This window comes from Dipodomys merriami, unplaced genomic scaffold (genome assembly GCF_024711535.1).
Source record: "Dipodomys merriami isolate MVZ:Mamm:240054 unplaced genomic scaffold, mDipMer1.0.p SCAF_10, whole genome shotgun sequence".
In the NCBI taxonomy this organism is placed as follows: Eukaryota; Metazoa; Chordata; class Mammalia; order Rodentia; family Heteromyidae; genus Dipodomys; species Dipodomys merriami.
In genome coordinates this window covers 52,960,990-52,977,864 of record NW_027202271.1, presented here as the reverse complement: position 1 = coordinate 52,977,864, position 16,875 = coordinate 52,960,990, and positions in this window count along the sequence as shown.

The following is a 16,875-nucleotide window of genomic DNA, read 5'->3' as shown; positions in this document are numbered from 1 at the left end:
TCAGGCGAACCTCCCGAGGTGGGTAGCCACCATGAGGCTGGGCTCTGAAAGAACTATCATATCACTTTTCATCCGGGAAAGTGTTTTTCTAGCCAGCGTATGTCATTAAATTCCACATTAAATTCTACATGGTTACAGTGTCCTTGGGAGGTTTCTTATTTTGACTTGTCCTTCCTTCCTTTCCTTTCCTTTCTTTTCCCTTCCTTCCTTCCTTCCTTCCTTCCTTCCTTCCTTCCTTCCTTCCTTTCTTCCTTCCTTCCTTCCTTCCTTCTCTCTCTCTCTTTCTTTCTGTCAGGTTCTCAAATATGTACCTCAAGCTGGCCTCAGAATCTTGCCTCTGCCTCCAAAGTTCTGGGGTTACAGGCAAGCACCACCATGCCCAGCCTTTTCAGCTTTCAAAGTGGTAAGATAGCGGAGTTGGACTCATATTAAAGTGGTTAAGAACCAAGATTACATATAATTCTAGAAATAAATAGAGCAGGGGCTGGGAAGGTGGCTCAGTGGTAGAGCGCTTGCCTTGCATGCATGAGGCCCTGGGTTCGATTCCTCAGCACCACATAACCAAAAAGAAAAAAGCCGGAAGTGGCGCTGTGTCTCAAGTGGTAGAGCGCTAGCCTTGAGCTGAAGAGCTGAGGGACAGCGCCCAGGCCCAGAGTTCAGGCCCCACGACTGGACCAAAAAAAGAAAAGAAAAGAAAAAGAAAAAGAAATAAATAGAGCAAAGTGATTGTTTTTAAGCTAGCCACATAGTCTCACAATCAGACTTTATATTCTACCAGGAAATACTTTGTTCTCTTGTGAATACTCAAGAGGAAATAAATGAGCAATTCATTCATTCTGCAAATAATAATAATTGTGACTCGACTTAATGTGTTAACAGAAAAGAATCTACAGATAGGAAATAATTTATTTTCTAGAAGAGAAGACTACATCTCTTTCATATTTTCTACACTTTCTTTTACAACTTTTCTCCAACTTTTTAATAATAAAGACTTAAAGATAATTTACTTCTCTATGACTACAAATTATATATAATAAAGATGAAATAAAATACTATTTTTACACCAAGCCCTGCCCTCTTAATTTCCATAGTTGTTATTACACACGTGACACATGCTCTTAAAAATCCAATGTATGTATACACACATACGTATATATAGCAGGGTGTCAGTGGTTGAGGCTTTAATTCTGGCTACTCAGGAGGCTGAGATCTGAGGATCAGGATTCAAAGCAATCCTGAGCAGGAAAATGTATGAGATAGTTATTTCCAACTAACTATCAAATGGCAGAGAGCCAGCCTTGAATGAAAAAGCTGAGCAAGAGCACGAGGCCCTGCGTTCAAGCCCCAGTAGTGACACAAAATAAAACAAAATGAAAATGAAAATTACTCATACAACATATGAGTGGCGGAGGGCACTAATCTCTGCTGTATTGTGTTTGGCTTTGTGTTTTCCCATATAAGGTCCCAATGACTTCCATCTTGCCCATTTGCATTGTAAGAGCTCTCACTTCACAGGTTCAGGAGCCAGTTAGAGGATTCTGACAGCAGTGGACGTATATCTATCCCCATTATGCACTTCAGAATTGGTGAGATAATTGTGGGGTGGCCTGGGATTCACTGGGTCCACTCTTTTTTTTTTTTTTTTGTCAGCCGTGGGGCTTGAACTCTGGGCTTGGGCACTGTCCCTGTGCTCTTCAGCTCAAGGCAAAACACTCTACTGCTTGAGCCACAGCGCCACTTCCTGGGCCCACTCTTAAGCCAAACTCCATCTATTATTCCACCGCTATAAGCCCCTTAATCTGATTGGGACAGACTAATGTTTGGGTCTCCTGGAATGAATATCAGTGGGACAGACTAATGTTTGGGTCTCCTGGAATGAATATCAGTTCAGAGCTGGTATCCTCTAGCCTTGGAAAGGAAGTATCCTTTCCTCCTGTAAGTAATGTCTTAGTTTTCTATCACTGTGACAAAATACCAGTCAGAATCAACTCACAGAGAAGTGAGGTTTATCTTGGCTCATAGTTTTAGAGGTTTCAGGCCATGATAAGGCAACACATCAGTTTGGAGGATATGGCAGACAAAATTCACCCACCTCTTGGTGACCAGGAAGTGAAGAGAGCGAAAGTAATCAGCAGGGGTCGCACTGTCCCTTTCAAAGATATACTCCAATGACCTAAGTTCCTCTCCTAGGTCCCTCGTAAAGTTTCCAGCACCTCCTACTAGCAGCAGTCTGATTTTTCCAAGTATATACATTATATATTTTTTCTAGAATATATATGGCCTTGTTAAAAAAAAAATAGGTCTTTTTGGAGAAAAGACAATCAATTCTCAGCAATGTATTTTTTAAACAGGGCTTAGTCTCTCCTTCATTTAAGGGGTTCATGATCTAAGAAAAAAATTTGATTAAGGGCCACAACTCCATGTTTTTATGATTCCACTTAGGCTTTTTTGGGGGGGAGGAGAGGTCCAGTCGTGGGGCCTGAACTCTGGGCCTGGGCACTGTCCCTCAGCTCTTCAGCCCAAGGCTAGCACTCTACCACTTGACCCACAGTGCCACTTCCGGCTTTTTTCTTTTTGCTTATGTGGTGCTAAGGACTCGAACCCAGGGCCTCATGCATGCAAGGCAAGCACTCTACCACTGAGCCACCTTCCCAGCCCTCCACTTAGGCTTTTGTTCACCTAGAAGTTCCTGCTTATGCCAATCAAGTGATAATTTAAGTGGGCTTTCTATTTTACCTTCTAGGAATGTGCAATTAGCCAACACTCCAGGTCTATGCCAATCTGACTCTACTGATTGCTGCTTTGTCTACTGTATTTTAAGAGAACTATAACCACCTTGCTTTTGGCAGTTGAGTACCTCCCTTGGCCCGTATCAAAGATCTAATTATTCTGTTTGCATTTGGATTTCCCAAATCCAATTAATTTTCAACTATAATAAGTCAGACTTAGAAAAAAGAGAGGGTAAGCCGGGCACCGGTGGCTCACACCTGTAATCCTAGCTACTCAGAAAGCTGAGATCTGAGGGTTGAGGTTCAAAGCCAGCCCGGGCAGGAAAGACTGTGAGACTCCTATCTCCAATAAACCACTAGAAAACCGAAAGTGGTGCTGTAGCTCAAGTCGTAGAGCGCTTGCCTTGAGCTGAAGAGCTGAGGGACAGCGCCCAGGCCCAGAATTCAAGCCCCACAACCGACAAAAAAAAAAAAAAAAGAAAAAGAAAAAAAGAAAAAAAAGAAAAGAAAGAAAGAAAGAAAAAGAGAGGGTAGCTATTTCATGGAAGACAAGCTTTCAGAGAGGCCTGGTGGCAGAGTATTACCTGAGAAACTTAAAAGCTGTTTTGGCTGGGCCTGTGAATTAACAGAAATCTGGACATCTAACCTTTTCTATGAAGCTGTGCTCTTTGTTCTGAGCCATTCCAAGGATAAACTTGAATCTTTTCCTCAAAATAACTAGAGCAAATGAAATCCCACCTTGTAGAACTAATATGTGCTCATACAAAAAGAGAAAACAATTTTTAAAAAGAACTAAAGCGAAAAGGACTGGGACTGTGGCTCAAGTGGTGGAATGCCTACTTAGCAAGAATGAAGCCCTGAGTACCAGCCTCCAGCACCACCAAGACAAAAACAAAGAAACAAAATGAACTGCTTGCTACCTGATACCATAAGCAAAACGAAAAGGCTAGATTTGATTTTTCAGCATAACTACCTTCAGAAGAAATAACTAAACCAAAATAATAGCAAATAACTCTCCTTGGGGCCCGCTCATTGTATGTGTGTCTGTGTGTGTGTGTGTATGTGTGTGTGTGTGTGTGTGTGTGTGTGTGTGTGTGTGTTGTGTGTGTGAGAGAGAGGGGGGGGGGAGGGAATGCATGTACATGGTATGTGTGCCAGGGCTTGAATTTAGGGCCTCACTCATTTGGACTCTTCATTCTCTCTCAAAGACTGAGATCAGGTTGCCCTTAGGAAATATCACTTGGCTTCCACTTGAGCCACACCTCCATTTCCAGCTTTTGGCTGGTTAATTGGGGATAAGAGTCTTGTGGATTTTTTTGCTTGGGCTGGCAGATTCAAATCACAGTCCTCAGATCTCAGCTTCCTGAGTAACTAGGATTACAGGCCTGGGCCACTAGAGCCTGGCCTAACTCATTATTTTGAAAGCCAGTAAATAAATGGAAAGAATCAAGCACTTGCCCTACCTATTCCATGCAAAGTATACTTTAGGGTAACCAAGTAACTGATGAAGATGAAACCCAACCCACATTCTTATACTCAGAACTAGAAGAGGTCAATGATGAAGACAAGTCTTGGGATCAAGGATAAAGATTCATTTGGAAAGCTGCAACCAAACCAAAGAAGAGAGGCTAGGACCAACAAAGACTAAGGGCCTTAAGGTATGCAAAACAGCCTTGTAAGGAGGGAAAAGAGGAGGAAGGGGGAATGAATAATGACTGGAGACTTCTAGGTGCCTCCTAGTGACCAGGAAAGGGATATTGTCTTAGTATTTTCAGCCTTAAAAGAGGAGAGGAGAGAGATTAGGTTTAAGTTTGGGTCAATGAACCTTATATTATGGCTCTGAACGAACCATTTCTTAGATAATTAATATGTCTGCATGCAGAGTTAAGCAGAAGTCTGACCTAAAGGTTAAACAGAAGAGATGCCAAGTTTGTTCCTCTCATTCATCATACATCTGCAGCCCCAAGTGAAGAGTGCTCTCTGCAGAAACAGTCTGCAAGAGCCTGAAAAGTTGCCTAGGCAACCACTATGTTATCATCATAACCCACATGTCAGAGGTGTTATCTATAGCAGAGCTAGTGGGAGACTAATAATACATTGCCCAGTTTCGTGACCTCCCAAACTAGCAGTTTTTAAAGTCAACTAAAGCAAGTGATGCTAAAGAGCTTATTTGGGTTTCCCTGAGTTGCAAGGGGAAATTTCTTTTCATATAATTAGCATATGGCTTTTTAAAGCGTTGGACTACATGGATCCTAACACTGACTGCAGACGGGAGGGTCTCTAAGGAGACTTCTAAACCATCTGAATCTGATCAAGTAAGTATCTAGATCATTCTCCCAGCCTTCAGGAAATACACAGGAAAGAGTGGCATGTTAAATAGCCCTGTGAATGCAAATTACCAAAAATTTCAGCTATGGTAAACTCCACAGGACAAACAATAGGGTTTATTTAATGAGAAAAAAATGTAAGTAAGAAGAAAAAGAGATAAGGTTGGACGTGTGGCTCAAGTAGTAAAGCACTTGCCTAGAAAGTCCAGATCGCAGAGTTCAAATCCCAGTACTGCCAAAAAGAAGAAAGAGACAGGGAAAATCCCCATAGATTAAACAGTATTTAACACATAGCATTCATTCAAAACATAATAGATTTTACCAGGAACCTGACTCAAACTGAATTTAAAAAGACAAGCACTACTAACATTAGCTTCATTTAACATATGGTATTACATAGGATGAGGACATTCAAGATCAGGGAATTTGAAAACTTTCTGGAAGTCACTCAGTGAATAGTGAAGCCAAAATCTTAACACAGGAGACTGACTATCCGATTCATAACCTTCCCTGCTTATGTTTATCCATTGTTCCAATAGGAGACTATTTGTATAAATTCTCGATCACACAATTAATGTAACTTCACATGATATGCTTTCTGCAATTTACTTAAGACACAATACTTTGTGTCAAGATCCCAGATACTTTCATAGACTCTAAATATTTTGCAAGTCCTATTCCTTGGGCTTCTCCAGCAGTGAGAACCAGAGCAGAAAACTGAGGCATTCTTAGAGAATGCTTTAGCTCCATCCTCTTTGTCTCTACTCTCCTTTACCAAAAGTGTTTGGTCTTTCACAGGTCCTGCAGGTCTCCCAAGTTTTTAAACTTTCAGTATCTGTGATGCTTAATTGTGAGGTGTGTGTGTGTGTGTGTGTGTGTGAGAGAGAGAGAGAGAGAGAGAGAGAGAGAGAGAGAGAGAGAGAGAGAGAGAGAGAGAGAGAGAGAGAGAGAGAGAGAGGTGTCTTTGTGCTTGTCCTAGGACTTGAACTTAGGACCAGGGAGCTGCTATCCTTGAGCATTTTTTGCTCAAGGCTAGCTCTCTACCACTTGAGCTATAGCTCCACTTACAGCTTTTTGGTGGTTAATTGGAGATAAGAGTCTCACAGACTTTCTTGCCCAGGCTGGCTCTGAATCTTGATCCTCAGCTCTCAGCCTCCTGAGTTGCTAGGATTATAGGCATGAGCCATCAGAGCCCAGTTGTGATGCTTAATTTTCATGTACGGGATGGAGAAACATAATTTATGGGTGAGTAGATGGGCATGAGGGTATTTCTAGAAGCATTTGAATCAGTAGATTAAGACCATCTGCCTTCATACGGTGGGTGGACATCACCCAAACCATGGAGGCCTACACAGGACAAAAAAGGTAAGGGCAGAGCAAATTCTTGCTCTTGTGTCTTGAGCTAGGATGTCCATCCTCTCCTTTCCACACATTGCAGTTCCTGGTCCTTTGGACTTGGAATGAATTATGCCATTGAATTGCCTGGTTCCCAGTTTGCTGATGGCATATTGTAGGCCTTGTTGGCCTCCATAATAGTAAAGCAGTTTCCACAACAAACCTTGTTAGATATTGTCTCGGTCACTTTGAAGATCCTGAGTAACTGATATAGTATTCCTCCTAATGGTTTCTATCTGCCCTCTGCAGACTATTCAAAAGTCATCTACTTTAATAAACCCTAGGCCATTTGGACTCTGGATTCTCCCTCGAAGACAGATATCAGGTTGCCCTTAGGAAATATCCCATGGCTTCCTGTGTCCCCCAGCTCATAGGGGACAACAGGCCACCCTTTGGGCAGAATTGATAAGAGCTGGGCTAGGGAAATTCCATTAAATGGAATTTAACTTAAATGTTCTTCCTAACTCCCACTTTATCAATTTAGTCTATGCCCTGAGGACTTTGAAAGGCTCTACCCAATTGCATTCTTGGATCTGGCTTCTGTGAGGTGACCAACTGGGTGTGTCAATAGCTTAGCTAATGGGCAGTGGGAAAAAATGAAAAAAACCTTCATACAATCAGCCTGTAAATTCCTTCAGTGGCTCAGGCAGTTATATGGTGATTCTACAATCCCTCAGCTCCTTGGTTATCTTATTGAAAGTCTTATTTTCCATGTAAAATGATCCTCCTCCTCCTCCTCCTCCTCCTCCTCCTCCTCCTCCTCCTCCTCCTTCTCCTCCTCCTCCTCCTCCTCCCCCTCCTCCCCCTCCCCCTCCTCCCCCTCCCCCTCCTCCCCCTCCCCCTCCTCCCCCTCCTCCTCCTCCCCCTCCTCCTCCTCCCCCTCCTCCTCCTCCCCCCCCCCTCCTCCTCCTCCTCCTTTTGGGTGGGACGCACTTACAGTGTTGGGGCTAAACTCAGATCTTGAGCACGGTCCCTAAGTTTTAAAAGCTCATGACTAGTACTCTACCAGTTGAGCCACATCTACAATTCTGGCTTTTTGGTGATTAATTGGAGATAAAAGTTTCATATACTTTCTTGTCCAGGCTGGCTTCAAACCCAAATCCTCAGATCTCAGCTTCCTGACTAGCTAGGATTTACAGACATGAGCCACCAGTCCCCGGCTTTTGCATTATATTTCATATCACTTAACCTCCCCTAAACATTTTCAGGAAGGAAAGAACGGACAGAGTATAATTTGTCCTGGTCTTTTACCTAGTAGGAAAGTCTGTTAGCCATGAACTCTCTCCCTAAGGATAATTAGGAGCACAGGATAAGCAGGCATTCCAAGATTAATGAGAATTCTATAATGTCTCAAGAAATGAAGTGATAAGCCTAGAATGACTCAAAGATCAAAAGGGCAGACTTTGAACTTCTAAATCAATGTTTTTCTCTAAAACATATGTTTGAAAAATCTTGACTGGTAGAAAGCCTGATGGATTCTGTTTTTTCAGTCTCATCTACAAACATAATCATCTATACCCTTCCTCTATTGTAAAGCCAATTCAGAAATCCGTACCCAAAAGACCACCAGAGACCGTCACCAATGTAAAAGCAAAGGAGTCTTTATTGCAAGCTCGAGCTTGGTCCCCAGCGTACATGGCAGCAGCCCATGACGCTGAGAGGCCCCGAGCCCAGGGTTACAACACTTTTTATACATTTTTTAGGGAAGGCAGGGGCTTTGCATACATCGTAACTTCTTGTAACAAATGACTACAAACCATGGGAAAATCATAAAACAACTCTATAGTATGATTGGCACACTACAAAGCGGGAAAGGACCAGAAACAAGTTGTTGGTTAGATCAAGGGGGCTGACTTTAAACTGGTGGGCTTGTACCACAGGGGAGTCTCAAGAGGATAGGTGCTAAACTGCAGGGTGTCTGGTTTAGATAATGGTCACCAGACCCCAGGAGGGGCAGTTCTGGGATTTCAGATACCTTGACATACTGTCTTGAGAAAACACCATCTGTGGTTCGGAGAATTGTTTGTGCAAGGCTTGCTGTCCTAATTCCTAGCATTGGGGCTGAAGTGGGTCAAGGGTTCAGTTGCAGAACTGAGATGGGGGTCTTCAGTGAAATGGAGTTGCTTAGGTTCCTCACTATATCATCAAAGCACCACTTATTGAATTGCTTTTATTAATTTCTGCTTTGCTTCTATGTCCCTAGAGGTCTCTGGAATTCAAAAACCAGTTTGTTCAATCCTATCCAGTGTAAGTAAGACCCTGAGACACAAATATGATCTGATATTAAGGGAAAATAAAAAATTAAGTCATAATATATTTTAACTCGTGAATATTGATATTTCTATTTGCATTCTAATTAAGAGGCCTGATACACAAATGAAGTTTCCTACAGATGTTGTAAGTGTGCTGAGCAAAGGTTTTCAGAGCACAAAGGAATTAAATTAGTGATCAGTATCAATATATGTGTAAATAAGACACCTTTAAATAACCCTTAGATCAAAGAATAATTAAAAAGAAAATGAGAAATTATTTTTGAAAGAAAGAAAATGGGAATGTAATATATCAAAGTCTGTGAGATACCACTCACATGGTAGTTAAAGGGAAAGTTGGAGCAATAAAAAACCTGTTTAGAAAAGAATCCAGGAACAGTGGCTCATGCTTACAATTCCAGCTATTTGGGAGGCTGAGGATATACAGATTGCAGCTTAAGACCAATAGCACTATTCCCTCTGTCATCTTTCTACTGCTAATCTGGTTATAGAAGGTTTTCCTAGCACATGAAGACACACTACACTGTGGATCCTATATCCATGTGTAAATATAAATATATATACATATATGTAAAAAGATCAGAGCAGTAGCAGTGACAGTTTTCATTAGAATATACCAGAAATATAAGTTCATGGTATACCACCTGTAATAATTATAAAATTAAGCATCCTCGCCTGAGCAGAGAACAGTTTCACAGTGTCTTGAGTACCAAAATCAAGTATTTTTCAACCAAACCCCATCCTGCAACCCATATACCATCACCCCACCTTAACAAAACTACCATAACACATCATCAGGATAGATGAGTACAGCAGTGGTACTCACTGGATACTATGTTGAAAATGAACTATACAACTTGTGAGTTGGGACTGGAGGGAAAAAGTGGGAGACAGGGAAGGAAGGAGTAACATTGTCCCAAAAGAAATGTACTCATTACTTGACTTATGAAACTGTAACCCTTTAGTACATCACCTTTATCATAACAACTAAAACTTTTTTAATTAACAAAGAACCTTTGCAACAAAATAATTACAAAAAAACTTCCCCAAGCTCAAGAGAATGTTATCCATGTGACAGAAGTTTACAGAATTCCAAACAGGCAAGACCAAAAAAGGAAACATCATAGTTAAAACACTAGATACATTATAGTTAGAACACTTACACAGTTATATATAGTTAAATATGCAGTTATATAGTTAAAACATATATATAACATATATACCATTATATACAGTTAAAACATATATAGTTATATATAGTTAAAACATAGTTATATATCCACAGTTATATAGTTAAAATACATATACAGAATAAAGAATGTTGAAAGCTGCAAAAGAGATGAAACAAATATGGCATAATAGCAGATTTCGTGACACCGATACTAAATGCAAGGAGCCCTGAATTAAAACAATTGCCAACCTAGACTTCTTTGCCCAGAAAAGCTACTCACCAGAATTGACAGATAAATAAAAACCTTCCATGACAAACAAAAGTTAAAAGGATTTATTATTATTAAATCAGCATTGCAAAAGATACATAAAGGAAATACGCCCCACAGTAAAGGCAAATCAAAAAGAAAAATGATGATATGTTATTTAATCCTTTTACATACTATATGTGAGTGAACAAAGGAAAAAAAATCACATCATCAGTGAACTTTTTCTATAATATAATCATAAGATAAAGAGCCATAACTTCGGCCGGGCGCTGGTGGCTCACTCCTGTAATCCTAGCTACTCAGGAGGCTGAGATCTGAGGATCCCGGTTCAAAGCCAGCCCGGGCAGGAGAGACCGTGAGACTCCTATCTCCAGAAAACTGGAAGTGGCACTGTAGCTCAAGTGGTAGAGCGCTCGCCTTGAGCTGAAGAGCTGAGGGACAGCGCCCAGGCCCAGAGTTCAAGCCCCACGACCGACAAAAAAAAAAGAGATTTGGAAGCAGAACCACTCTCAAGGAATTAGCAGATCCTGTCCTTAAAAGTGTGATAACACAGGGGGCTGGGAATGTGGCTTAGTGGTAGAGTGCTTGCCTAGCATGCGTGAAACCCTGGGTTCAATTCCTCAGTACCACATACACAGAAAAAGCCGGAAGTGGCACTGTGGCTCAAGTGGTGGAGTGCTAGCCTTGTGCAAAAGAAGCTCAGGGTCAGCTCCCAGGCCCAGAGTTCAAGCTCCACAACTGACAAAAAAAAAGAAAGAAAGAAAGAGAAAGAAAGAAAGAAAGAGAGAGAGAGAGAGAGAGAGAGAGAGAGACAGGAACCCTGTAGACCATAGTTTGCCAGCTCCTGTCCCAGGACCCTCAGGAAGTTTTTCATTCTTGCACTTTCTATCTCTGCTGTGCTCAGGGATTGCCAGATTGTTCCTCTCTCTCCTCTCTCCTCCCTCCCTCCTTCCCTTCCCCCCCCCCCCCAGTATGCTTTCCAATACAGACAAGTATTTTCTAACCATCAAAGGAAGTTCCAGTTGAGAATTCTGGGTTATATCTTGGCTTCCTTTTTGCCATCAAGAGAGGGACAGAAAAACATCCGTCCACGAAATCATGTGGTAAAATGTGGAGAGCCGTACATGCTTCTCATTAGCTACCCTAGTCATATACCTATATTACTAATTCTGTATGGCCTGTGAATGTTATAATAATTAAATGACCATTGGGAAAATTAAGGTTCCCCAACACCACTGCTAGTTCTACTTGTTTTTTCTTCTTCTTCTTCTGATGACACTAGAGAGTGAACCCAGTGTCTCATACATACTAGAAAGGCACTCTTCCACTTTGCTTCTTGAGACACATAGCCAGACTTTAGGTTACATTTTTTGTTTGTTGAGATAGCCACGATAACTTTATCTGGGCAGGCCTCAAATTTGGGATCCTCCTATCTCCACCTCCTAACAAGTTGGGATTATAGACATGGGACACCAAGCTCAGCCCTTAGATGTAGATTTTAAAACCCCATGAAAGGATCCAGTTTGGTCTGATATGGATCCCATTTCCATGCCTTAAGCTAATTATCATGGCTGGGGGTACTTTGAAGGATGGAGCCGTGTCACGTACCACGTAATACGATGGCCACACCCACAGGGCTATGTGGTAGAAGTGGCAAATTAAGTAAGAAATAGAGATTCCCAATAAGACTAAGTTTATTCAGGAACTCCATTGTAATGGGCATACACATACCAGTCAACTGTAGATACAGTCAAAGAGGTTGAGTGGGGGGGAAAAAGTGTTTTTAAAGATAAAGGAAGTAATCCTTGGCCTTTAGGACTAATAGCAAGACGACTTCAGTTTGAGACTAAGTAGACAGTTTGGGGGCAGAATACATGCAGAGATTTTTTTTGGGGGGGGTCCAGTTGTGGGGCCTGAACTCTGGGCCTGGGCGCTGTCCCTCAGCTCTTCAGCTTAAGGCTAGCGCTCTACCACTTGAGCCACAGCGCCACTTCCGGCTTTTTTCTTTTTGCTTATGTGGTGCTGAGGAATCAAACCCAGGGCCTCATGCATGCAAGGCAAGCACTCTACCCCTGAGCCACCTTCCCAGCCCCTGCAGAGATATTTTCTGTGGAAGGCTGGGGTAGCATTTTGCAAGGCTGTGGTTATGGTTGTGCAGACTTGTAGAAGTTACTGTTACTAGGCAATCCTGTAGGAGAGTGAACCTTTCCTTCCCAGACTCCTGGCTTTCGTTATTCATTTTTTGTTAGGTTTGATACAAGTGATTCCATTCACACTGATAAATAAGGACAGTGATATCACCTGGAGAAGAGAGGAGAGGCGTGGGAAGACAGCTGTGTGTTGTACTCATAGAGGTTGACTCTCTGAACTATGTTGACATCATTATTTGTCTCTCTTTTCCAAAAAACCCTATTTTACTGTAATGTGCTCATTATCTGACTTATAAGTGGTAACTCCTCTGTATAACACCTGAATAATAACAATAAAATAGTATTTTTATTTTTATTATCTTTAAGGAGTTGTCCAAAGGTGTTTTAATTCAACCTACCAATTTATGAATGAAAGCTTAAAAAAGAGATTAATAGACTTTGCCAGAGAACCACACAGACATCTAGGTACAGAGAACAAAGGTTTGTTGCTGGGAAAGGGGGCCAGCAAGACTCCTTCTCACAAGGGAGAAGTGAGAAGTGACCTATATAACCTAGGAGACTTAGGAAGGTCTAGAAGGGGCTAGGAGGCGGAGAACCTGGTGTGGATGTGTGGGGTAGGGGCTTCATCATCGAGGACTAGGATTTATGGCTGCTGTCCAAATAGTAGATAAAGGGTCCTGCAACTTCCCAGACCTGAAGTTCACTCTAAGGGGCTGCCCCAGAGAAGTGCCATCCCAAGGTAAAGGGGCTGGAGGCTGATGATTTACTGCCTTTACTACATGGGCCTAGTGTTGCCTAGGAAGGGAACATGCTAAGCTTTGGAGAAGGGACAGAGGGGACTAAGCTATGGGAAGGGAGCTCATTTCGCTAACAATGAATACAATACAACTTGACTGATGTCATTCCTTCCATCATTCTCCCCCATCTCTCCCAAATCCAATCATCCATCCCCTCAAGTTACTTGGTTCCAATAAAATTATTACAGTGGCTGCTATGATTACGGTTCCAGGACCTTTCAAGGGATCATAGAACAAGAATGGCCACCAATACTACTTGGCTTGGGTGGTTAAAGAAAGGAGGTATGGGCCTGGTGCTGGTGGCCCACACCTGTAATCCTAGCTACTCAGGAGGCTGAGATCTGAGGATCACGATTCAAAGCCAGCATGGCAGGAAAGTTTGTGAGACTCATCTCCAATAAACCACTAGAAAACAGGAAGTGGTGCTGTGGCTCAAGTAGTAGAGCGCTCACCTTGAGCTGAAGAGCACAGGGACAGTGCCCAGGCCCAGAGTTCAAGCCTCACAATGACCAAAAAAAAGAAAAAGACCTTACAGATGGAAGGAAGGAAGGAAGGAAGGAAGGAAGGAAGGAAAGAAGGAAGGAATAGAAAGAGGACATAGGATCAACAGTATAAAGTAGAAGTTAAGATTCTATATCATAGTTTTCCAGTGATCAAGTCAGACCTGCCTGTACTGCTCTGTTCTAGTGCCATAAATAGAAAATTATTTCTTCAGTTGAAAAAAATCTAAATATGAAGTTCAGTTCACAGTGTTTCTCTTTTTTAAACTCTAATTGCCTATATTACACTCTGTGCTTCTTCTGCATCTTGTTTCCCTCTTGGATACTGGTCATGACTCCATAATTATAGCTTTCTGACTACTTCCATTGCATTGCATATCTGAGAGGTAGTTATACATTAGCTCAAGTGAAAGGAGAGATGGTCAAGCAACACCAGGATGAGCCAAGTTAACTTCTCTGTGGTTACAATGTCTGGACCTGCAGATGCAGAGACATAAACGGATTGTGTTGGGGCTGGGAAGGTGGCTTAGTGGTAGAGTGCTTGTCTAGCATGTGTGAAGCCCTGGGTTCGATTCCTCAGCACCACATACACAGAAAAAGTCTGAAGTGGCCCTGTGGCTAAAATGGTAGAGTGCTAGCCTTAAGCAAAAGAAGCTCAGGGACAGTTCCCCGGCCCCTGATTTCAAGCCCCAGGACTGGCCAAGAAAAAAAAAAAAAGGTGGGATTGTGTTGCTCAGGACTTCAAGTAATATAAAACAAAAACATCTAGTGCTAACTTAGACAAAATGGAAAACCATAGCTCCATTCTTCAAAATTTCCACAAACTCAACACTAGACCACTGGGGACCAAGCTTCTCACATATGAATCTCTGGGGACAAACCACAGCAAGGGTTTGAAAAAAATAATAGAAGGCCCCTTCAGAGTTCACTGTTTGCATTGGTGATATTGGTGAGCACAAATGAAGTGAGAAGCTTCAGGGCCCAGCAAGACAAAGGAAGCTGTGATTGTTAGCCTTCCATCCCTGTGACAAACTGCTTGAGATAAACAACTTAAGAGAGGAGAAAAAAGTGATTTGGGCTCATCCTTTCAGGGGTTCAAGTCCATGGACAGCTTGCCTATGGTAAGCTGGTCATCATGATGGCAGAAGGGCATAGCTCAATCGTCTCAAGAGTATCTCAGCCAGTCTGTGCATGACCTTAACATTCACAATAGGTAAACAAAATGAGGAGTCCCCTTTCTCTCCAGGAAACCCCTATTACAGGAAGGTGATTAAGGTAGGGATGTGCTAATATGGGAGGGGAAGTTGGTAGCGGGTCCTTTGCATTACACAGTATTCAGGGACTGCAGAGTGAGGCATCTATGGATTTTTTAATTTAGCTTTACCACTCTGGGCTCATGTGAAATTTAGTCTATGCTTGTGTTTTAGCCTTGATTGGGTTTTAATTGAACTCGGTCACTGTGGAGACAGAGGGATGCTGGTGGGAGGATCCTGTGACTTTGAGGAGTGGAAATGGAAGGATTCTGTAGATAGATGAGAGTGAGTACACAGGGTGGGCTGATGTCGTCCAGGTGTTCGTTGGAAGTGAGGAAGTTGGAGAAAAGCTAGATTACTCATTCAATAACTGATTTATTTAGTAAATTGTCATTTAGCTTTGAGCTGGGTACTGTTCTAGGCACAGGGGATTACAATGATCAAAACCAAACAAACAAGAACACAACCATCATGGGCTCCGCTTCCTGTCCACCATGAAGTGAGACGCTTCTTCTTCCCCAGGCTTGGCCACCATGATATTTTCCCTCACCACTGGCCCTGAATCAATGTCATTCAGGATCATGGCTTGAAATTTCAAAAACTTTTCAGGCAAATTGTCAGGGCTATCTATGAAAGAAGTTCTCTTGGAAGATTCCAGCAACACAGCTGTTCTGGTGTCATTAACTTTGCCCTGAGTCTCCTATGTCTTCTAAGTATAGGAATGGGACAACAGTCATTGTCCCGACCCGCAGGACGTCAACAAGGGCGGTGAACCTAAGCAAGAAGGAATGAAGGGACAAGAGACACAAAGAATGACAGCAAGACAGGGATTCTGATCAAGCTGCAAATTTTTATTTTTCCCACAGGGGTATTTATATGCTTGGAATAAGGAAGCTTTTTCATTGGCCGTTAAGGAAGCTTTTTCATTGGCCGTAGCAGTGCAGGATGTTTGATTAGAGCAGGGGGAAAGGGTTGTCGTTAGCAGTTGCAGGATGTTTACTTAGGGCAGGATGAGGGTCAGATTCTGTAAACTCAGCCTCAAGATGTTCCAGTGAGATAGTCAAGCCTATTATGTTGAGAGACTCAACATTTGGCTCCCGACAAGTCATAACTCTAGAAGCACCAATGATAGAGAGGATACTTGGTTCTTCATCATTCCCACCCCCACCCATCTCCTTGGAACCAGGCCCCTGATCTGAAGCATCGTGAGGATCAGTCCTGCTCTCTGCTACCAGATTCTGTGGTGCAATGGGGAAATCAAAAAGGTGAGACCACCTCTTACGCTTTGATGTTGAGAAATTTGAGATCATGCCAGCAGGAGAAATGGAATCCCTGCCTTGGCTTGACTCCAAGACAGAGCTTGTGAAAAACAAAAACAAACTCAAACCACTCTGGACTAAAAGTTGAATGGGACAAAACCAGGCCAAAAAAAAAAAAAAAAAAGGCTCTTGTAACATGTGATTTCACATTTGCAAAGCTGACTTTGGTGTCAGAGGTCAGGAGAGGGGCTGAAAAGTGAAAGGAAGGGGAGAGAGGAGGGATTCTGAGTGAAGCAGGTGGTCTGTTTCTTGATGTGGGCTCTGATTCTATGTGGTTATTCAGTTTGGAAGAGGAGCTGCTACTGACTTATGCTTTATGGATTTCTCCCACCCACACCCACACCAAAAAGATGGGTGTGGTCTGACTCAACAAAATTTACATTCCGGCTGGCTACTTGGTGTGTGCATACATTTACAATGATCACTTCCTGAGCCTGAGAATGTACCTGAACTGCACACCTGACACCTGAGCGTTGACCGACTAGAGTGGCTAGCTCTCTCTCTTCACACAACCTTCTTCCTATACTGCCTTCTGCAGCTGCCAGCTTCAATACTAGCTTGGCTGAGGTGATGAACTGCTAGTGGTCATCTTTATCAGAGGCAGCTATAAGTTTTATATTTAGTTGACATCCCTGTAGTTCTACAAAGGACTTGAAATCCCCATTCTCTCTGTCTGTCTGTCTGTCTGTCTCTCTC